At 49.8% G+C, this 23,667-nt stretch overlaps 1 protein-coding gene across 1 annotated transcript in view; it reads right to left on the bottom strand.

Moving 5' to 3' along the window:
* The window catches only part of Kcnq3 (potassium voltage-gated channel subfamily Q member 3), a 291,536-nt gene that overhangs the window by 267,200 nt on the left and 669 nt on the right, over positions 1–23,667 (bottom strand). The window lies entirely within an intron of this gene.

Below are 23,667 nucleotides of genomic sequence, written 5' to 3'. Positions count from 1 at the left end.
TCCACTATTGTGGCGGCTATGTGACTCAAAACTAAATACTGGACCTCTCTGAGCACGTTTCCTCACCTGTGATGTGGGAATAACGAAATGCAGTTCAGCAGAACTTGAGCAGAGATTCCATGGGAAACAGCACCCCACGAACCTCCTCACTAAGGCAGCAGCTTACTTAAACAGCCCCATTCTGAACTTGAGCTGCCATCTTGGAGCACATTGTGTAACAGCCACATGTCTTCCCACACCGCCATCCCTCCTCCAGCTGTGGCAAAGTCATCCTTGCAAAACACAAATCCGATGATGCTCCCTGAGCTTGGGACCAAGTGGCCTTCAGATCAGACTAGAATGTTCCCTGAGGTCTGCAGGGCCCCCTTCTGTTCCCCAACCTCCCCTCTCTATAGCCTCCCCCAGGCCCGCCCCAGCCTCCCTGGGGGCTCTAATCTGCCTCCCACGATTCCCTCAATGCCAGCCCCCTCCAAGATGCCCCTTTCTCACCCTCAGTCACTCCTTCTTCCACTTCTCTAGACCCTCCCAGTGCTGGTATCTCCCCTCCACTGGACCCGTCTGGGCCACCTGCTCTTTCCTGTGGCCATTACTGGGCAGGGGGATCCACTTCTGCAGTAGGACAGGGGACAAGGATGCCCAAACAATGTGGTTGAGTAGGGAGGGATAAAGTCCCCAGGTGAGAAACAGGGCCACATGTGGGAGGTGAATGTTGACCAGTCAATTCCAAGTCCCACGGGCACCCAGGGCTGGGCAGGAATCACAGAGGCCAGAGCCAGTTCACACCACAGCCAGTTCACACCACAGCCATGGCCAACGGGAACGGCCCAGCCTCCAGGAAAATAATGCTCTTCCCTGCATTATGGTGCCCCCACCCCCAGCGACCCCCAGGCAGGATGTCCCCAGGGTCCAATCCACTCCACACTCAGCAGTCCCAGCCACAGGCTGCACAAGAGAAGGCACGAGAACTGGTTTCTGGATAGGAAGCCCGAGGCTGAGGTCACTTGGTCTCCCACAGGCCACAGCCACGGGAGCCAGGCACAGGCAGGCGAGGCTGAGTCACAGAGAGGCAGGGGCTCTAGTGCCCTTCTCCTGCTGACCTTCCTGCCCTGGGGGCTCATCCCCTTCCTCTTCTCTCTGCCCCTCCCCAGGCAACTGGAGAAAGGGAAGGGGTGGAAGAAAAGGGGCAGTAGAGGATGGGGGGAGGGACTGAGGTAGAAAGTTCTTTCCAGAGAGGGATGGAGTGAGATCCTCGGGAGCTATCCACATGACGGCTGCCCTTTGCGGCGCTGGGCCTTTCTGAAGAACCCCTCCTCACCCCTCTCGATCCCACTCTAGAAACGCCCCCTGGGAAGACTTCCCTGATGCTCCCCACCCCGGGCAGATGCTCCCCGTCCCTCCTGTGTGTCCCGCAGGCCTGGGACTCTGCATCCTATTAGTGTGACTGGCTGCCCAGCTCGCGTCCTCGGAGCAGGGAGTCAGTGGGCACTCTATAAATGTCCACGAAGGGGCTGTGCAGGAGAAGGGCGAGCGCGGGGAGGGGAAGGCCCGGCCATGAAGCAGGCAGAGACCCACCCGGGAAGGCAGAAGAAGGGCCGCTTTACAGAGGACTGCAGCCCTGGAGCCGCTGGGTGGGATTCTGCAGAGTCACTGCAGGTGTCTCCCGGCGACCACTGTTCAGAGGTTCAGCTGTGACTTCTCTCCGTTGCCTTGGCGAGAACGGATGTCTCCAGGCCCTGCAGCAGGCCGGTGCCATGGGAACCGCGTGTCTGGGGGCTGCAGAGGCTCAGGCTCCACAGGGGCAGGGAAATGCCACAGCAGAACGCTTCCAAACAGAGCCCAGCAGCCTGCAGCTGGAGGGGACCCTGCAGTCACAGCGTCTGAGTCCCGGCTGCAGCTTGTGCCTCCCACCACAGCACGGGGTGGGTCCTTTGTTACTGTCACAAAATACACACAACACAAAATTTACCACTGAAGGACTTTTAGGTGCACAGTTCCCCAGTGTCACCCACGGTCACACTATGTGCAGCCATCACCGCTGTCCAACTCTATGTCTTCATCTCCCCAAAATGAGGTGTCCCCAGGAAGCTGCACCTCTGTGTCCCCTCCCGCCACCTCTGCAGTCACCTTCTACTTCCTGCCTCTATGAACACGATGGCTGCATGCGATGGTGGATCTCAGTCCTCGTCCTTGTGTCCCTGGCTTATGGCACCTGATGTTCTGTTGTCGTGGCTCATCCCACAGTGTGGCATGTGTCGGAATTCCTTTCCTTTTTAAGGCTGAATAATATTCCATGAAAGTGTTGATTCACTGCCTCCACTAGAACCTTCTACACATGTGAGGTGCCCCTGCTCTCCAAGAGACTAGCTAACTGTCCATAGGTCCAAGTCCTTGGGTCCACAGCAGGTGCTGCTGCTGTTACTTCTGCCCACTGACTCACACCACTGGAGAAAGGACAGCCCCTTACTCGCAGGGTAGGACTTGGGGTCTCTCAAATGGAGGCTCACCACCTTCCTCACTTCCTCCTTCAAGCCACGCAGACTGAGTCCATCTAACACGACAGGAATTTTAGGTCATCCTCTGGCTCCCCCCTCTCCTCCAGGTACATTCTTGTGAGTCTGAGTTTAGTCAGTCAGTCAACAAACACTATGGGCTGGCCCCAAGCTGAAAGCCGGGGACACCACAGCAAACTTGACACAGTCTTGGCCCCCCTGGAGTTTAATGAAGGGAGACAAGTAAATAAACATACAATGTACAGCTTTGACAGTAACAGCTTCTGATGGTGTGCTTTGAAGAATACAAACAAGTATGTGGTGAGGTTGACCAGAGAGGGCTCTCCAGGAACCCGAAGGAGCCGTCCCATAAGAACTGAGGAGCAGGCTTCCAGGCGCACAACTGATAGGCACCAGGCCCTAAGGAGGCGGGCCTGGGATGCTCTGGGAAGGGCTGCGGGGAGCTGGGTGCAGGGAATGCTGGGAACTCCAGAGGTGGGGGAAGTGGGCAGCGGCCAGGTGGAGGTGTGAGCCTTGCTGGAGAGACAGGCTCTGTCTCAAGGTTGACAGACAGTCGCTGAAGCGGTAGTCACCTGACTCACATTGCAGACAGACAACCCTGCTGCCAGGTGGAGAAAGAATGGGCAAGAGCGGAAGCCAGAGGGCAAGGGCGGCCAGAGACGCTGGGCTGCCCAGAATCAAAGTCAGGTTCCTGGAGCCCGCAACCAGAGCACAGCCGCGTCCACGTCTCTGCCTCCTCCCACAACAGGGCTGGGCCTGGCCCAGGGGCTGCCCTGCCCTGACAAGCTGCTTCACACTGATGGTATCCCTAGCCCCCAGTCTCAGAGCCTCCTGCTCCTTCCTGGCTGCCCTCCAAACCTGCTGACCGCCTCCTCTGCGGCAGGAATGGCAGTTCCTCTGCATCTGCTTACTGACGGCCTCCAGCACAGATGTGAGCCTACCTCACACACACTCTGGCTACCTCTTGCTACTTGGCAAGGGTGGCTGTGAGATGACGAGGAGCTGGCCCGACCAATGAGAAGACAGAGCCTTCTCTGGCTGCCAACCCCTGCCAGATCCTGTTTGCACGGTCTACACAGAAGCCAGCTGCACACAGAATTCCCAGAGTGGCTTTCAATCCTGTGTTCAAATCTGGGGTTTTGTTTGGAAGTCAGTTCCTACACCGCGAGGCCAAAAGGATTCGTCAACAGTGTGTGTTCGACATGGACTTCAAGTCCAGCAGCACCCGGCACAGCAAATCAACAGAAGACTATCATGCCTGGCTCCTCTCTGCCAGAGACCCACGGCCTGCTTGGGAGACTCGGGAGAGACCCTTCCAAAACAACCTAATGCACAAGAATCCAGAGCCCTGGTGTGCAGGGAGAAACACCCAGAAGAGGACTGGGAGGGCTTGTCTCCAGGTCCATTTGGTTTCCATCCCAGCTCCACAGCCTGCCAGCTGTGTGTCCCTGGGCAAGCCACCCAACCTCTCTGAGTCTCTATTTTCTCATCTCCACACTGGGTCACAATGAGATTCACACTGTGTACAATGTGCCTGGAGGACTGTATTCTTACCAGCAGCTTCCTGTTTATGGGGCTTAGATGTGTCTGTCCTGCTCCAAGAGCTTTACATAAGTGAGCTCGTTTTACTGTCTCAGCACCTCACTGTCCTGATGAGGTGGGAATCACAGGAATGAAGGAGTCGCCCAGTTACCCAGCCGCCAAGTGGTCATCTCAGGGTCTCTGCTCATAGGGTCCTTCCTCCCCACTGCCCACCATGGGGCAGCAAATGAAATGGACCTGAGGAGACAAAAAGCCTCAGGGAGGGCCTGGGACGTGGTTCGACGTGCAGATGGAGCTTGGCTCTTGTTTGCAGCAGTATTTTTCATGAACGTTGAAAGGCGGGTGCCTCCGAGGTGACAAGTGATGGACGCTGGGGCTCACACACAGGCTACCACACCCGCAAACAGGGAGGGCATTTGACGGGGCTCCAACAAGGGTGAACCTTGAGGACAGCAAGCTAACCCAGTCACAAAAGGACAGATCCGTGACTCTACACCTGCGCTGTGCTTAGTCAAGAATCAGAGACAGAAAGCAGATTGCTGTGGGGGCTGGGCGAGGGGTGGGAGGCCTCGTTGGGGCAGAGGTGCAGCTGAGCAAGAGGAAAGAGTTCCAGGGACGGTGGCGCTGGCTGCAGGGCGCTGAGCGTGTGCCCCCAGGAATGGTCCACACTGCCCAGTTCACTGTACACATTTTACTACAATTAGAAAACCAAATGGAGCAAGAGGGCCTGCTTGTGCTTGGGCACCCACCAAGACCTCTGTACCCCAATCTGGATTTTTTCATTTCTTGCAGGGGCATTCTTTATAGCTAGAATCCTAGGGGACCTGACGATGACCACGATGACGACGATGACGATGATGATTCATGGCATCTTGTGGCAGTGCTCTTGTCCGTGTTTCGCTTTCTCAACTTCTGCTGTCCTCACGGCCACCCTGTGAGGTGGAGGCGATTAACAACAAGCCCATTTTGCAGACGAGTCAACTGAAATCCAGAGAAGAGAGGTAACCCGCCTGTGGCCACAGAGCAGGGATCTAGGGACCCTGTCCCACTGGCGCCTTTTCTTCTGAAGCACAAGCCGCGTTTCCACACCATCCTCGGGGCTGCGCCACGCAGCAGTGCCCAGGTCCAGGCGACAAGGAGTGCCGCGTCCCGCACCTGCGGAGAGGCCGCCCTGCCCAGGGCTGCGCGAAGCTGGGCTCCAGGAAGAGCCCACGACGCCTCGGCTGTTGCAGTCAGCATTTCCCACCGCTGTTTTTTTTCCCAGATGGAAGCAACAAGGTCCCCAGCTTAATTTGTTTCAAGCAGTGACACTAATTAATGTTCCCAGGGCCAGAGCTCGGGGATCCAGGAGTGTGCGCATGTGTGTCGCCCGTGCGCCCTCGCCTGTGGTTCCTCTCGGTAACTTATTTTGTCTAACATTTGAGATGATGGATGTAGGTATTCCACCTGGGCCAAGCCGCTCGGAGCTCAAAAAAACAATTCTTCCTTTCTCCCAATCAGATCGCGCCAGCAGGGTCTTCACTGTCGCTGCTGAGAATGCCGGGAATCTGGGACCAGAGGTGTTACCCAGAGACGCAGCCTCTAGGACAAGAAGTGGTACAGACCAGAGGCTAGTGGTTCTCAAACTAGGATGTCATCACGCCAGCAGGGACCTCAGGAAAGGCTGCGGTGGTGTGGTCACAATCAGGGAGCTCTAGTAGCACTGCTGGGCGGGGGACCAGGATGTGGACATCCTGCAAAGTGGATGAGTGGTGAGGCCGAGACTTAAGGCCCAATCTGGCTGTCTCCAACGGCATGCCAGACGAAGTCCATGCTCAACTTCCCCTGACCACTGTCCCACAATAACCAGGCAAAGTGCATTTTCTGTTATTCCCATGTTTGGTGATCAGCAGTGGGGTCACTGGGCAGCTACCCCTGGAGCCTGTCCACCAGGTTGATGTCAGGAGCTGCATGTGGGGAAATTAACCCATGACAAGCACAGCCCCGGAAATGATGGCCTTTGACAAAAATAACCACTGTTTTCCTGACCTGCAGAACTCAAATAACCTCAGGGGGGCATCATCTGGACACACCCTCCACCTGGCCTATGGTCACCCACCTCTTACACAAACCACTCCTAAATCAGCTTCCTGGCAAGATGAGTCTTAGGACGAGAGTCCACCATCTTGTGATCAGTTAGCTCCTTGCTTAATAAAGTTCTTTCCCCACAGTGCCCTGCCTGGCCACTGACTGGCCTCCACCACGCAAGCCAGCCAAGTATTTGTGCAGTAAAGAGGAATGGTTCTATCCATGGTACTAATAGCTTTCCCCAATTTGTCCAACCACCTAATTTTTCAGGGAAGAAGTCAAGGCACAGAGACACTGGAGAACCTTGTCCAAGGTCACACAGCAACTCCAGTTATGAAAAGTTATCTGGCCATCCACAGCTCCATTCTCTCACAAATGAGCTACTCCACCTGCCACACACCCACACAAACAGCCCCCAGCTGCTGTCCTGGGAAAGAATCACACTTCAGCCACTTGCCCCACGTTCTCATCTCCCAGGTCTGCCTGTCATTCCTGTGCCTACATCTCTCACAGGGCCCCTGGGGTCCATTCCATCCACCCATTCCTGCATCAAAGGCTACCTCTTCCAGAAGCCTGCCAGAGCCGTCTCGGAACACCCACAGCGGTCCATCTGCATTTTCACTAGCAGCCTGCGTGCCAATCTGTCCTTGTGTAAGAGTTCCTACCACTCCCATCGCAGTGCCCTCCCAGCTGCTGTGCAGCCAGCGTGCCATCCTGCGCTCCCACAAGCTAGAGGAGCAGCCATGGGGTCCCCTTTACCCACAAAGAACTCGAGGCCCAGGAAGGTGAGGCTGCTGGCTGGAGGAAGCATGGGGGGCAAAAGGAGGAGGCGCCCCCATCCCTGAGGGCAGAGCCTGCACGGCGGCTGGTAGGCCACTCTGTCCCCCAGGTGGTTGCACCTCCACCTCTGTGTGGATGGCGAGGTCTCTGACCCATACCTGCAAACATTAAGCCCTCCATTGATTATCTGAGTCAGGAACCCTGCCTGCTGGTCCTAGGTCCTTTCAGATGCCCCCTGGCACAAGACAGCCTCCCTCAAGGTGCACGGTGAGTCAGCCCCATGGTGAGAAATCCCCAAAGGTTCCCTACCTCTCACTCACCTGCCAACAACCAACTACAGTAGCATCAGTCAATCAGACAAACAAGTGACTCCACTCATTTCTTTCTAGCTCATCAGCTGCTTTGGGCAAGGCCACAATGCTGTCCAGGGTTCTGTAACCTTCTCTCACACCCTCAGTAATTCAAGGTAGGAAGGTAGTGAAGGAGCAACTCCAAAGCCCTCTCTGCAAAAGCCAGGTCCAGCAGCCATCAGGCAGGGCCTGAAGACGGACAATGACGGTGCCTGTTTACTGATCCAGCCTGACATGGAATCCTGGTGACCACAACATGGCGAGTGCACAGGCTGCCCATCCAGAGCCCCTCCTTCATCTTTCTCATTTAACAGAACCCATTCTCTCTGGATGACAGTAGTGCCCAGGTCAGCCAGTTCTAAGTCCATAACTGTGGTCCTCCTGGCTTTACCTCACTGTCCAAAGCAGAAGCCATACAGCTTTGGTCAGAGGAACATAAGGGAAAGCTTACCGTCTCCTCCTGCCATGGTCACAAGAAGTGTGGTGCTAGTGGCACCAGCTGATGGAGCATAGGGTAACCTGGACTCCAACCAGGAAACCCTCCATCATGGGCATCACTTAATCAAATGAGGCAGAGGAAAGGGTAAGAGAGAAAACAGGAAACAGAGAAAGCTGGACTAGCTTTGCAACCTGGTGGCTTGGGTTCAAATCTCAGATACGTCACTCAGTAACTGTGGGACACAGGGTACGTGTGTTCACCTGTCTGAGGCTGAGGCTGAGCTCCCACATCTACAATCGTTCTGAGGCCGGACATCTGCACCATTAACAAACCCACCAATTAATTGTTTTTTGTTTTTTTTTTTTTAATTAAGCTTCAGTTTTAGGGCAATTGTTGATTTACAGAAATAATGCAGAGTTCCCACATAACCGACATCCAGTTTTCTCTATGATTAACGTCTTACAAAAGTTTGGTATGTTGGTTATATGGTTATAATTAATAAACAAAGCAGATGCATATAATTAACTAAAGTTCATACTTTAGTCCAACTTCCTTAGCTCTGACCTAACCCCTTCTTTCCTCCTGGGACCCTACCCAGGTCACCATATTTCATTTAGTTTTCACATTTCTCTGGCCTGTGACAGTTTCTCCATCTTTCCTTGTCTTGGATGATCTGGATGGTTTTGAAGAACACAGGGCAGGTATTTTGAAGCAAGCTCCTCTGTTGGAACTTGAATGATGCCTCTCCGTGATCAAACTGAAGTGTTGGGCTTCAGGGAAGAAACCATAGCAAAGTGCCGTTTTCGTCACATCACGTCAAGGACACCTATTATCAGCGTGACTAATCACAGCCGCTGCTGTCTTGGGCCAGCTGGTGAGAGGTGGTGTTTGTCAAGGTCCTCACTAGTCATTCTTTTCTGCGCTCTCTTTTCTATACCTCCTCTTTGGAAGGAAGTCACTACCTGCCATCCGGATTACGCTCTGCCTCCATGAGCGTAAGAAACCTGCATAAATTCCTTGGAATCCTTCACAGGAGATTGACTCTTCTCCCATTTATTCACTTCATCATTTATTCTTGTCAGCATGGGCTCAGGGATATATATTTTATACTTTGGTTATACTCCAATACAACTTGATATTTTTTTCTCAAATTGTTCCAGCTTTGGCCCTTGAGAGCCCTTCCACTTGGCTCCTATGTCCCCTTGGAACATTCTCTACTATGTGGGAGTCTTGAAAGTACTTCCTCATTTTCTAGGACCAAGAGAGACCATAGGCTCCTCTTGTGTACTTCCTGCCCTGTCTTAGGATCAGCCTTTCCTTCAAGGATACCTGTTTCCTGCACAATGGGACAAGAAATGGTATTAGAAATCAAGATCTAGGTGAAGGTGTTCTAGTTGTTCCCAGGAGCTGGATCTTGGTTTCAGCTGAGGAAATGGATGTGTGTATCCCATGCCATGCAGACCCATGTATTCATAAGGATTTTTATGCATAACCATCTGTATGTCTATTAAGCTTAACAAATGAGTTCATATGTATATCTCCAACTCTGATCCATCACTACATGGATAATCTAGAATTTCTCTTGCTTTTCTGTAAATGTTCACTTCAACAGTGAGATAGCTCACCCCCACCATACCTGTTTTTTGCTTAATCATTCAATTTTGGCAAGCACATATGATAGTCACAGAGCCTCTGACCTTTCCCCCCCTCAAGGGAAGTGACTTTATCCACGACAGTACAGTGTTTATGTGTGGTTCCTTTTCACCTTTAGTCTTATAGATGCCACTTACTGCCAAGTTACTTAAGTAAGCACCTTCTTCCTCCATCACCTTCAATGAGGTTGTTCCAGACAGTCTCCTGTCACCATCTATATCATTTCCTGGGAACCTGAACCGTGTGTCTCTTGGACATACAACATTAAGAGATTTCTTTAAAGCATTTCCTAACTGACCTTATTTTTTTTTAATTGACTAACATAACACTCGCTCTTTGTGCTACATAGTTTTATGGATTTAGACAAATGCACTGAATCATATGTTCTTATGGTTTGGATCTAAGAATTTCTCCCAATGAGCTCATGTGTTGGGCCATGCAGCAATGTTCAGAGGTGAAAAGATGCAGCACTGTAAGAGCTGTGACAGCTTCAGTGGATTTGGTGGATTAATAATTTGAATGGATTACTGGGTGGTAACTGCAGATATGCCTGGAGGTCCCTGGAGGTGTGGTCCCTTCCCCCTTCTCTCTCTCTCTCTCTCTCTCTCTCTCTCTCTCTCTCTGGCTGCCATGAGCTGGGCAGCTCTCCTCCACCACACCCTTCCGTCCTAATGTTCTGCCTCACCTCCAGTGCAGGGCAATGGAGTCGGCCAACCATGGACTGAACCTCTGAAATCAGGAGCCAAAATAAATGTTTCCTCCTCTCAGTTATTCTTCTCAGGTATTTTGGTCACAGCAGGAAAAAGCTGACTAATACATATAGGTACCCACCATTACAGCACCATACAGGACCATTTCACTACCCTAAAATATCACCTGTGCTTCCTCATCCAACCCCTCCATCCAGCCCCTACACTCACTCACAATTCTATTTCTACAGTTTTGCTTTTCCCACCAGGTCATAGGATTGAAATCATACAGCACGTCCTCTTCTCGTCTAAGGTTTGTCAGTCTGAGGACAGCATAGGGACGTCAGGTTCATTCATGTCTTCCACAGCTCGATAGCTTGTTTCTTTTCATCATATGGACATACAGCAGATTATCCATTCACCACTAAAGGAAATCCTGGCCACATCATTTTGGTGATTACAAATAGAGTTACTATAAACATTTGCATGAAGGTTTTGATGCAAATGCAAGACTTCCAAAAGGTTGAGTAAATAATGAGGCACATAATCACCACACATTATGGTAACACCATATTCAGCTTTGGAAGAAACTGACTTTCACAGGGCTCTGCTACTCCATTTCCCCAGCAGGGAGTTAGAGTTCTGGATGCTCCACGTCTTTGTCAACATTTGCCATTGTCTTTGTTTTGGATTTTCACCACACCCATTCTAATCTCTCATTCTTGTTTTAATTTGTAATTCCCTAATGAAATGACATTGAGCATCACTTCATATGCCTAATTGCCATCTGCATATATTCTTTGCAGAGACCTCTGTTCAGATACTTTGTATATTTTTAATGAAGTTTTTTTCTTGAGGAATTTTAAGAGTTCTTTGCATGTTTGATATAAATACTAGATCAGATATGCGTTTTGCAATACTTCTTCCAGCCAGTGACTTTCTTTTAATTTTCTTAACAGTGTCTTCTACCTATTAAATTTCACAAATGCTCTTTCTCATGGATGGGAAAAACGGAGGAGCCCAAAACCTGTGTTTAATAGCATCACTCGAATCCTGGCTCACACGGGCGAGTGTAAACTGTGAAAATTGACTGGCTCTTGCACAACCTTGTAAATTACTAAAACTCAGTGAACTCTACACTTTTAAATGGCAAAATTTTGTGGCACATAATTTTATTTCCTTACAAAACAACTTGCAAAATAGAAAATCAGCAGCTGGCAACTGTCAGCTGCACTGTGGAATGAGGGCCAGCCATGCCACACTGCCACGGTCCAACACCCGATGCCACTTCTCAGCCTCCCGTCTGTAAAACCTGAGGCTGGGAGCACTTCAGAACCTCAGTGTCCCCACTGACCAAACAGGCCAGCTTTATACCCGTGCTGTCACAGGTGTAAAAGTGTTACAGGGTCTTTACTGGGTAATCTGGTTTCCTGGACAGAGCAGTCAATAAAAATAGAAGGAATTATTATTATTATTATTATTATTATTATTATTATTATTATTACTGTTGTTAAAATCTGAAAATTGAAGAATATTCTCTTAACCTCCCTCCAAAACACATATGTATAGAAGCTGTGCTCAACGAACATACCCACCAAAGTTTTGCATTCAGGGAAGACACAAAACATAACCACCTTTACTCTTGTCAGATTTTAACTAAATGGAATACCTGTGGTTTGGAAGACTCACAATTTGGTCCACAACAGTCACATCTATGAAATGACCCAGAATAACCTGGTGGGATTCAAGAACCTACTCTGCGTGGCTTCCCTCAGCAAATTTCCTGGCAGTGTCTCCTGCGCTCCTCTGATGTGCCAACTCTGAGCCTCTTCCTGCGAAGGGGCGGTGGCAACACTGGGGAAATACATAAAATACAATGATGGGTAGGAAAGAAAAAGGATGAAATGACATAAAGCATTTGGAACGAGACGTGGAGTCTAAGAACGCACGAGGAGAGGAACACTCAGACACAGAAGGAACCTGCAGTGGAGTCTCAAGTCCACGCTCCAGGAGTCTGACTCTGACGCACAGTCGCAGCAGCCAGAGCAGAGACCCGGGAGCCTTCTCCAGCACGCATCTCCCATAAGATGAAAACGGCAACCTGCTCAGGAAGCAATGGGCTAGCGACTTGCCCAAGTGCAGCCCAAACCTTGGAGAGCCCTCTTCCCCTTCTCTGTGGGTAACAGTGTGCGCAGTGTGTTCGGAAGTCTAACATGACGGCATGAACCCAGTTCTGGGCCACCTGGAGGGCACGTGGCCTGGCAAGTGATTCCCTAGCCTCTCTGCTTCCCTAGAAAACTAGAGAACACTAGAAAACCAGGGAGTTGAATCTTTTCTTTCCATACCGCCTTTTTTCTCTTAATGTGAACTCCCTCCCTTCACCAAAATAGCACATCAGAACTTGCACATTCAGACAGCACTCCATCATGTTCAGGACCATGTAACATTAGGGTAGAAATCCCAATGTGGACTTCAATATTCCTATTGTTCACTGAAATCCTTCTGGTCTTACCAGAATTACAAAAGAATGAAGTAATGGCCATTTACCCAACACCTACCCTCAGCCCAAACCAGGCTCTGGACTCTAATAGTGCTGTTCGATTTTGTCCTCACTGTGTGGACAGGTGTGCGCCATGCTGCAGAGGAGGAATCACAACTGGGCTGGGGAAGTGGTTGACTCAATGTTCCTGGGCTAAAACATGCTTCAGCCAGGATTCAAAGCCAGCACTGAATCTACACCCACATTTGCTCCTGCCCTTGAAGCCACACAGTTGCTCCTGCCCCTGAAGCCACACAGTCCTGAGGGCTGGCGTCATGTCCATTTGGGTAGGGCAGGTGGTGGCCAGGTTTTGGGTGCCATACACTGCACCAGGCTCTGGACTGCGGGGAGCACAGGACGGCATATGGAAAACATAGAGCTGAAAAGCAAGTCTCTAGCCTCTCCAGGCAGCTCAACCCAGCCCACCCTGCTTCAGGCGGGTGATGCCACTTCCCCTCCACAAGTCCAGCTCCTTTCCTTCAGTGAAGACAAATCAGACCTTTGATTCTAAGTGCCTGACACAGTCATGGTCCCACATGGAAGGAGGAGAGATCCAGCACTACACCCACGATGAAATCTATTTTTTTTTTTTTTGGTACTGGGGATTAAGCTCAGGGGCACTAGGCCACTGAGCCACTTCCCCAGCCCTATTTTGTATTTTATTTAGAGACAGGGTGTCACTGAATACTCAGAACCCCATTAAATTGCTGAGGTTGGCTTTGAACTCCCAATCCTCCTGTCTCAGCCTCCTGAGCTGCTGGGATTATAGGTGTGTGCCCCCGCGCCGGGCAGTGAAATCTATTTCTTGCTGAAGGAAACCTTCCCTGTGTCAACAACTTCAGCTGACCTCCCGGCAGGCTCCGTGTATGCCAACACTACTGCACAGCCATGCAGTCACCGACCTTCTCCACAGGACTCCTCAAGGACAGAACTGCTGTGCTCACCTCTCGATTCCCTACTGCTAGCAAGGCCTGCTTATCTACGAGGCCTGAAATCAGAGCCAGGTGGTCAGTCAGCATATCTGGAGTCTGGCCAGCAGATACCTGAGGGCGTGTACAGCAAAAGGGTTTACAGAAACTACGGAGCAAACCAGCAGAGGACTCAAGGTGACAGCCTGGGTTGGTGTCCAGGCCACCCCACCTTAGGAGAATCATCTAGAATGCTTACCCAGAACTAAGGTGAAGGGCAGAAGTCACAGCATCACAGTTCGCAACCAGGGTGCTGCCATCTTCCCAAGAAAAGATGTGCAAGAACAATCAGAATCTATCTATTTCAATCTTGTTTTGAAATGCTAACGCTTCTCAAGTTATAAGTTAGTAAGAGGCTTCGTTCTTTGAATGTGTCGGAAAGCCATGCAGAATGACAGTGGCAGCAGAACTGGAGTTGCCAGGTTCATTTGAAAGGTCCCTCCAGTGTCTTCTGGTGAGAATTCGTGCTACGTAAAACACCATAACCTCAGCAGCGACAGCTTCTTACCCCAAAAGGTAGGGCAGGTGGTGGCCAGGTTTCAGGGTGCTGCTGAGAACTCTGCAGCCCTGGCCCCCAGCAAGAGCTCAGGAAGGGCAGCTGTCCTCAGGAAAGAGGCTTCGGATCCACAACTGGCAAATACTTTTAATTTGGATTTTTTTTCCCCTGAATGATGATCCTAATTAATGAGGAACCACCAGGATGTGTTTTATCCCTGGACCTCCTCCAAGAACCACCGTGGGACACAGTCATGCCTGTGAACCTTGCGTCACGAGGTTTTCTTCACATAAGAACCAGGACAGCTGCTGTGGGGTCCCTGGCCCTGCTCAGGGCTCACTTCCAGCACCTGCCACAGGTGTCCTTCAGACACCTTCTGCACTTGTCCTGTGAGTTTGTCTGAGGGATTTCTCTGCTTCTGGGAGCAGTGATGGACAGATGGAGCTCAAGGCTCAGACAGGCTGTTGGGCGCCTCACCGCAAGGTTCTGCAGGGTTCTGAAGGTTTCTGCAGGCGCCCTGACCCTAGGCACCCCTCCCGGCTGCCTGCTTCACGATGCAGACTTTCAGCCTACTTCCTCCACTTTCCTCAATTTTACTTATTTCACCATTTTTCTCCCTTGGGACCACCTCCTAAATCACACCTTCTCAACAGGGCTTGTCCTGTCTCAGGTGGAGCAAGGTCAGCTCTTGGGAGAGGAGATGGGGTGGGAAAAGTCTAATTCTTTTTGCATCTCAAGCCCAGAAATACATGGTTCATAAAGGGACACAGAGCACCTGCGGCATTTAAGGTTCACGGGCGGGGTGACTGGGGGAGAAGGTCTGCACAGACTCCTGGAAGGAGGAAATGAAAACAAAACACAGGGGCCTGCACCAAGCTCTGCCTGGGGTGGGCTTCTGGGGGGCCCGAAGTAAAGTGGGGTCAGCACTGGGCCACTACACTTTGGAGCCCGGTCATCACCTCAGGTAACCTTTCAAGACCTGGAAGCCAAGGGTACTAGGTCATTTTTCAGATGAGGAAACAGAGGCTCTTACTGTAAAGCAAATCAGTAGAGAACTCAAGGTGAGAACTTGGGTTTCCTGGTCTCAGGCCAGTGTTCCCTACACCCTCCGCCACACCTTAGGAGAATCATCTAGAATGCTTACCTGAGGGCACCCAGCAATCACCCCAGAGATGTCAGGGACTGTTACTAATGAAAACAGTAACTTTGTAACCAGCAATGAGTGCCTAAAACTTAAAAGTTTTGAGTGCTCAGACTCAGTTGAACTCAGTGAAGACCAGAGACTACGGAAGAGGATTCTTGGTACAGGACTGAATTGGAGGAGGAAGAGAGAAAAGGGGATCTCAGCCCTAGGATTTCAGCAGGAAGAGAAAGCCCCCTTGGCCACAGGTCAAGTACACAAGGAGCCAAGTACGATGCCTGAGCAGACTGCATGCCTCCTACCCTTTCTTCTGTTCATTCAAAAACAACCCACAAGAACCAAAAAGAAAGTGTGGCCCTGAGCAATATCCTTCTTGCCTGTAAAAGAAAACATTCTGAACGAATAGCCCTTTGGAGACAAAGTGAAAAATTTCTTCAAGTAAAATTGTACTTTGGATGGGATTTGATTGATCCTAAGACAGCTGCAAACCCAAAGGAATGTGGCCTTAGATAAGATTGATCCCTCATGCACAGCTGCTGCAGGACCACCAGGAGAGGCCAGCCTTGGAAGGAGAGCTGGTCTATGTCCTTCCCTGGACATCGGCATGACCTTAGGCCAATTTCCTGCTTTCTGCAGGCCCTTCCACCTCTGACAGCCTCCGGATTTTGCAATCCACCACTCAAGTCCTTTCTCTATGCCAAGCCTATAAATTCCACAGTAACTGTGCCTGATGAGTTTGATCAGACTTGCTGATCATGAAGGTCTGCGACTTTTCTTGGACTAGCATCACCAGGGAGAAGCATCAGAACCCATATATGTGAGGCTCAACAAAACGGAAGCCGGATTTTAGGAGAGAGCAGGAGCGGAGAGATAAATAGCTTGATAGCACTAAGTGATTTTCCATTTAGGACAGATGGCCACACTGGATGAGCACATCCTCTTAGCTCAGTATTTTCAAGTCTTGTCAGATAAGATTTCACCCCAGACCCCAGGAAGACATAAAGGTAGAAATGAACTTAAGCCCCTGGGGCAAGCTGGCCAAGAACCTTGGGGGCCAAAGGCCAAGCAGCTCAAAAGCACCAGTTTCAGAGAGTCAGAGGTGGTCAACTGCAGAAAGGCACTTGCTGGAACCATGATGGTCACTAAATCTATGAGGCAGGTGGCCCTGACATGAATCAGCTGGCTGCTCAGGTGTGACATCATTAACTAAAAATGAAGACATATTTATTATTAATACGCTGGTTATTTTAACACCCTGTTCTACTCTCTGAGTTGAGATGATTTCACATGATTCTGGAGTAAAGCAGGGGGAGAGGGGGAGGAAAGGGGAAACCAGCCCTGATACCTTCCAAGGCAAAAGCCAGCCGGAGCCTGAATAGGGGATGCCCCACCAGCCAGTGGCATTCAGACTTCCTCGTTATCCGTAAATGACATGCAAAAGGCAATCTTGTTCCTGAGTTAGAACGTCACTTGTTCTCTGAAGAAATCTGTTCAAACTCCTTTATTCCTTTTGTGGCAGGGTGAAAAGTCCCTCCCAACAAGTTCTACACCATGCATGGATCTGACCTGCATCCTGTGATGCAGACATGGGTTTGAATGTGTCCTCTCCGAATCCTGGTGTTGAAGCCAAATGGCCATGTGATGGCACTAAGAGGTGGGACCTGTAAGTGTTGTTCCTGGCATAAGGGCGCCTCCCCTGGTGAAAAGAACCCTCTCTTTCATCTGAGAGGCTGCGCGTGCTCCTCCTTTCACCTTCTTTCGAGAAGGCACAGCCTTCCTCCCCTTGGGAGCACACAGCCCACCTGGCGCCATCGTGGAAGCAGGGACCAGGACTTCACAAAGAAGGACCATGCCAGAACCTTGATCTTGGAATTCTCTGTCTCCAGAACAGTGAGAAATAAGTTTCTGTTCTTCATAAATTGCCCATCTGTGGTGGTCGGTACAGAAGTAACAACAGACTGAGGTATATGACATCTGCAAGACCAGAGGTGGCCCGAAAGGAACATATTGACCTCCACTGTGTATCTCCAAACCCTTCTTTCTCAAAAGGTGATCATCTTTGGAAAGCGGACCCCCCTGTAGACAAAGGTGCTAAAGTTACCTGGTTAATAGGCTCCTCGTGACTATATGTGACGGTGCACTCAGACCATGGCAAGTCCCTGTGTGGCAGAAGCAGAAGCCCAGCAGACATGAGGCCCCAACATGGAGCCCACCTGGTCTTTCCAGCTTTAGGAGGATGCCCTCTGAGCATGGCCTCTCTGCAGCTTCAACGCTCTCTCACACCCTGTCTCATGGGATTCACCACAGGGCCCTTCACAGGCTGTGGGTAAGTGAGTGTCCAAGTCACACAGCAAGCACGATGCTCCCAAAGGCTCGTCAGTCACTTCTGACAGACCCGAGCTGCTTGGGGCCACACTGAAACAGGTCCCCAGAGCACTGAGCTGAAAGCATCTTCACTCAGGCCACACTCGAAGGCTGACTTTGAAGCAAGACTTCTCTTGACCCTGTCTCAGTTGTTAAAAGATTAAACAGATCCTGATCACATCCTGCAAAACCTCAAGACCCAGGCAAAAAAGAAAAAGAGAGCAAGACCTTGACTATCGGGAAAACCAGAAGATCATGCTTGACTTATAAAACTCTGAAACATTTATGGAATTTTTAAAATGAGAGGCTATAGGTGTAGCTCAGTGGTAGAGTATTTGCCTAAGTACATAAGGCCCTGGGTCTGATCTCCAGCGCTGCAATCAACAAACAATCAAATTTGAAGTAGGGGTCTTTCAAATAATGCAAGTGATAATTTAGTGTTGAATTGAACTGAATTTAGCATTCAGTTCTCTGTGTAGAAGAAGACTACCCATTAATTGGCTAAAGAATAGATACCTTCATTTCTTCTCTTGCTGCTTAAAGCTCCCTTGAAGGAGTTTCCATTGATACACACAGGAGGTGAACAAGGCCTTCTGCATTAGTCCACTTTCCATCACTGTCACAAATACCTGATAAAATCAACTTACAAAAAAAAAAAAAGGTTTATTTTGGCTCACGGTTTTGGAGGTCCCAATCCTGGATCAATTGGCCTTGTTGCTTTAAGCCTATGACCAGGCAGCACATCAGGGAGGAACTGTGAGGTGGAGAAAGGCTGGTACCTCATGGCCAGGGAGTGGAAAAGAGGGAAAGAGAGGAAGAGAGATCACGATTCTCCATGGTCCACTTCAAGGGCATACCTCAATGACCTCAGACTTCCTGCCAGACCCCACCTCTCAAAAGTCCCACCATCTCCCAATGGCTGCACTTCAGGAAACAGGGCTTCCACACATGAGCCTTCACGACATTTACGATTCAAACTACGGTGCCTTCGTTTCCTGCTCCTCTGGGTCCCTCCTTTGCCTTCTACTGTGGCTCCTGCCAGACTTTTTAAGCCTCGTTGTTTCAAGTCTCTCTCTCGAGAGAAGAGCACAGCTCACTCTCTCAGCCATGCTCAAGCCTGGCAAGTCTCGGCCTGTGCAGCCTTGAACAGAAAGAAGGGCACACCTCCAAGAAAGGCTGCACCTCCAGGCCACGGGCTTGTCATTACCTGGGCAGCATCCCAGGCTGAGAGGGGCTTGGTGACATGGCCCACATACAGGACCAAAAAAATCTAAAAGAAAGCCCATTCCCTCAGCTGACAGTTCTCAGCCTGGCTTCATCTTGGACCCACCTGAGGACACCACCTGCCAGTCATCGGTATTCATGAGTGTGCTTTGTGTGTTGTGTGTGTAAATGTCCGATTTTTAAAAAAATGTATTCTAACCATTTTTAAATTTAGAGAGTGATAATCTATTCTCTTCACCTGGATTCACCATCATTAATATTTCTGCCACTTTTTAAAACATTTTATTTTATTTATTTAAATACTTCTGCTTCTTCCCCCTGCTCCTCTGGGCATGCACCTTCTACATACACATGCACACACATTTACAGTTTCCAAACTCTGTGAAAGTTGCCGACACTGAGACGGTAACCACTACCCCATGCATCTCTTTGAAAAGTAGAACAAAAGAGAATTTAAAAGAAGAACATCTACCTACATCACCACAATATGATTATCACTCTCAAGAAATTAAATTTTGATACAATGATGCTATCTAATGTGGAACAAATGTTCAAATTTCTTAACAAATCCTAAAATAATGTCCTTTTTAAATTATTTTTCTGATCCAGGAGCTAATCAAGGATTGTTGTGTCTCTTTCACTGAAACAGCTCCTCCTCTTCTTCTGCTGGTCAGCTGGCTGATGACACAGACCCTTTGGAAGAGACCAGGTCAGATGTCTAGCTGGACACCCCACCTTTTGCATTTGTCTGTCATTGTTTGGGGTACTGCTGCAGGCATGTTTACATATCCACTGAACCGGGTTAAGGAGAGGGCAGGGTTAGTTCATCTCATTATACACAAGTTTGGTAACTTCAGTTCAAGTGGAGTTTGCCCCATGCCTGTCCCAAGGTCCCTTCTGCCTCGGTGGTTCCCACGCATGGCAGAGTTGGAGAAGCCTTGCTGTCCAAAAGTGGTCTGCAGAGCAGTGGCAGCTGTCTCCCCTGGGAACTTGTCAGCAATGCAGCTAGGAAGCTCCTGACCCCGGAGAGCCCAGCCCTCTCTGTTCCCTTTCACTGTGTGGCTGACATGGTGAAGGGACACCATGCAGGGACCAGGATTCCTGCTGGGCTCAGACCTCTGCCACTTCAGCAGGCTCCACGACCCTGGAAAACCACATACCTTCTCAGAAACCTCAGATTCCTTGGTGAAAAAGAAGCAGCGCTCACCTCGGCCCCATCAGCACTGGCCACCCGGTGAGAGCCCATTTCACAGACAGTGAGCGAGCCTGGACATGTGGGGCTTCACTACTGCCTGGAGATCTGATGCCAGAGGGCTGGGGATATCAACCCCTCACCTGGCTTCTTCACTACTTCCAAGTGGCTTGAAAATGTCCTCGAGAAGACAGACAGGGGGAAGGCCAGAAGTTCGCCAAATGAAGAGAAAAATAAAATGAGACTCGTACAAAGGGGAGTGTGCATGGACGCAGGAAGATGGAAGATTAAATAGGATTCAAAGGGAAAGTGAGACAGAGGAAGTATTTACTAAAGCCTACAAAGACGTGCCTGGGTGCTCTACGTCCACCTTCTACCCTTGATTACCCTCTATTAAATCCCCATGCTGAGGCCATAAGCCAGGCCCTCTGCATTCCAGGACAGCTTCTTGTCCTGTGTCTCACCACCTAGTCTTACCTGCCAGCCAATCTCAGAAAACAATCAGTGGCTATATCTTGTGATCATTTCCCTTGGTTTGTCAATAGGTGAGTACTCACTCGTGATCACACCCATCTGGCTGCAAAGAGATGGTCAGGGCAGCCGGGTGCCTGGGCAGAGCCTAGCCAGTGACAAGCCAAGATGCAGCCAGTGTCGCTCCATTAACAAGCTAGAAAGGGGCAGTCCCCAAATAGCCCCCAGGTCCCACACAGTCTAGATGACTTTCAAGAGAACCCTATTCAGAATCAACCAATGAATGCTGAGTGCCTGGTGCTGTGCTAATGACACTGACATACAATCTTTTCTTTAAAAACCTTTCTAGTAACCCCTCCCTAATGCTAGGCAGTGTTATCACTCCCAGCTCCTAGGTCATCCTAGCGAAGGTCCTGCAAGTCACAGAGATTGAAAGTCCAGATGTGAGCTCCAAGCACAGCGCATTTCCCTAACATCAGCATCTCTTTCAGCCGTAGATGGGAAAACAGGGCTGTGAGTGGCCTCACTGGTTAAAGCTCAGGCTCCCACAGCGCAAGGCTCCCAAGGATTGCTCTCCTGATTAAAATCCTGTAATGCTGATTCTGGCTACTTGTTGCTGCTGTGATCATGGCAAAACTGTGCCGGCAAAGTCTTGATTAGCCAGGATCTTAAGAGAATTCCTCCATGCAGCCATGCAGCAAATGCTTACTTAGTACATACCATGGGCTCCACTGCCTCCCGGGAATTGAGGATGCTAAAAAGAACAGCACAGCCCCCACTCTCCAGGCACTCCCAGCTCAGTGGGGCAGACAAGCAAACGCGGCAATCCAATGTGAATTGTGCAAAAGTCTACAGCCAGCAGGGGGAGGCCAAGCCTAGCCCAGCCTGTGGAGTCAGGGAAAGGCTTCCTGGAGGTGGTGGTGCTAGAGCTGCCAAGGTGAAGGCACATAGCCAGGGCATTTAAGGCAAAGGGAGCAGGGTGGGAGTCTGATTGACTTCCATGTTTTCTGTACTCTATTTTTGGGAAATAGAAAAAAAAAACATAATCTCCTCAAGTGAATCTGGTTCATTAAAAAAAAAAAAAAAGTATGTACTAGACTGTGAGCCCATGTTCAGCCCAATTTCCTGGCCTCCTCCTGCCCTCCTGCCATTAGCCACAGCCCAGAACAGAACAATGGATGCTTCCAGTACAAATTCCAATGCCTTGCAAAATCCTAAATCATCAATGAAAGGTTCAGTTATGTCCACTTGACTGGACTTTGTCTGAAGGTGGAGGAAAGATATAGGATGTACCACTTACCAAGCATGCCTCAACAGCAGGGGTTCAAAGGCGACCCTACCTGAGTTTTCTTTTACAACCCACAATTTAGCAGAATCCACAATTCCAGCAACCACCCATCATATCCCATGCCATCCCCCATAAGGGGAAATAAGTGCATTTTCCTAAATGAATGTGCTGGGCTAGGCATGGTCTTAAATCTTAAATCTTGAGTCCTCTCTGGGAAACTTGAGATTGGGCACTTTTAAATGTGCATCTTGAAACACTAATTCTAAGGGAGGATAAGATTGAGGCTGTGACACTAACTGGCCTTAGCCATCCTTTCTGAAGACTGGGCCAGATATGGCCAGAGGACCCTGGCTACAAAAGGTGGGAAAATAAAGAGGGAGACCAGAAGCTTTGATGGGACCCCAAGATTGGAAGCTAGCCAATATGTACTGCATAGTATGTGTAGAAGGACGAGGGGATCTGTTATACTTGTGTGTACTCTAATAATTTGTTTTTTTCTTTTTTACACTATCACACATTTCAGCATTTACTTCACTTAAATTTAGCTAAAATGTTCCAGAGACAGGTGAATGCACTTTTTTAATCCTTTTTTACCACCTAAAATGAGCAAATGAAAGAGCAATAATTGCTGAGCCTCTCTCCAGCCAGACTGCTACAAACACCTGCAAATACACGTACACAGACATCAAAAGCTTGACTTCTCCAAACCCACAGGATCCCCCACTCTCTCTCCACTGGTTCCTCAGTTTCCAGGGAGGTACCCACCCTGGCTTTGATAACCTCTCTGCAGAAACCTGTTGCTAGGTCTGAGGTCCTGTGTGGATGCCCCACCTGGTGGTCAAATCAGGAAAAGCACTGCAAGTAAGGAATATTGACAGAGTAACTAACTCCAACCTTCCCTGAGCCCACACCCTGTAAGTCATGGGTCAACTGAAAGAGACCAGAGAGGAAAGTCCACTGTTTAAGGCACAAGGGGGTGATGGTGTCAAGGTTATGGCCAATTCCCTGCCAAACCCTGGTTGCCATACAGCTTCCTAAAAAGCTAAGCTAAGTCCATACAGCTTCCTAAAAAGCTCAGTTCATAGCTAGAAATGCCCTGGCAGCCCTGGAGAGCACGCTGCCAGTCAGGATTGCCAGTCCTAGATGAAGAACCTCCAATGTCAACCTCTCCCACTCCCCAAATACAGGCGGATTTTCCATGCTAAGTGCCTGGTGAAGAGGGAGTTCCATCTTCCTTCTGTCCATGTATTTGCATTTACCTCCTGACAGGCAGGGAAATTCTTTCCAGGGGGAGAGACAGACAGAGAGAGAGAGAGAGAGAGAGAGAGAGAGAGAGAGAGAGAGAGAGAGAGTTTGGGGGGAGCCAAAACCTCCAGACCAGATCTCCAACAACCCTAGTGTCTGGGGACAGTCAAAGCAGGAGAGGGGCCAGCAGTTGAGGCTTAAGGAATATCAGAACCCAAATCATGGAGATGTTCCAGCCAAAATAATCCCCAGCCCCAACCCCCTCCATTATGCCCCAACACCTGCCCATACACACACACACACACACACACACACACACCTCATATTTCCATAAAAGAAACCCAAAGACATGCATTTGGTCCAGTCCAAGTTCCATAGAGAGCAACACCAGGTTATTTCCTATACCAGAATGGATCCCTAAGAAGGGCAGCACACACATCCAACACATACTTGTGTGCAATACATGCACACACGTGTATATATACACGCACACACATACAAACACACACACACCACTGTGGGCAGTGTGCACCACTCCCATCCTCAACTCCAGGACCTGTCATCTAAACTCTGGCGTTCCTAAAAAGAGGGATCCACCCCAAGCAGGAACAGAGCTAATGGGAGGACTGGTCTTACCCTGTTCAACCCCTGGTTAATTGGGGGGGGGGGAAGCACATAATTCCTTTAAGCTTCCATACCAACAGCACAG

This window comes from Marmota monax, unplaced genomic scaffold (assembly GCF_021218885.2).
Source record: "Marmota monax isolate L192 unplaced genomic scaffold, Marmota_monax_Labrador192_F-V1.1 WCK01_AAM20220418_F8-fsc00073, whole genome shotgun sequence".
NCBI classification, from domain to species: Eukaryota; Metazoa; Chordata; class Mammalia; order Rodentia; family Sciuridae; genus Marmota; species Marmota monax.
Note: the sequence above shows the minus strand (reverse complement) of the source record. Positions and strands in the feature narration are given on the sequence as shown.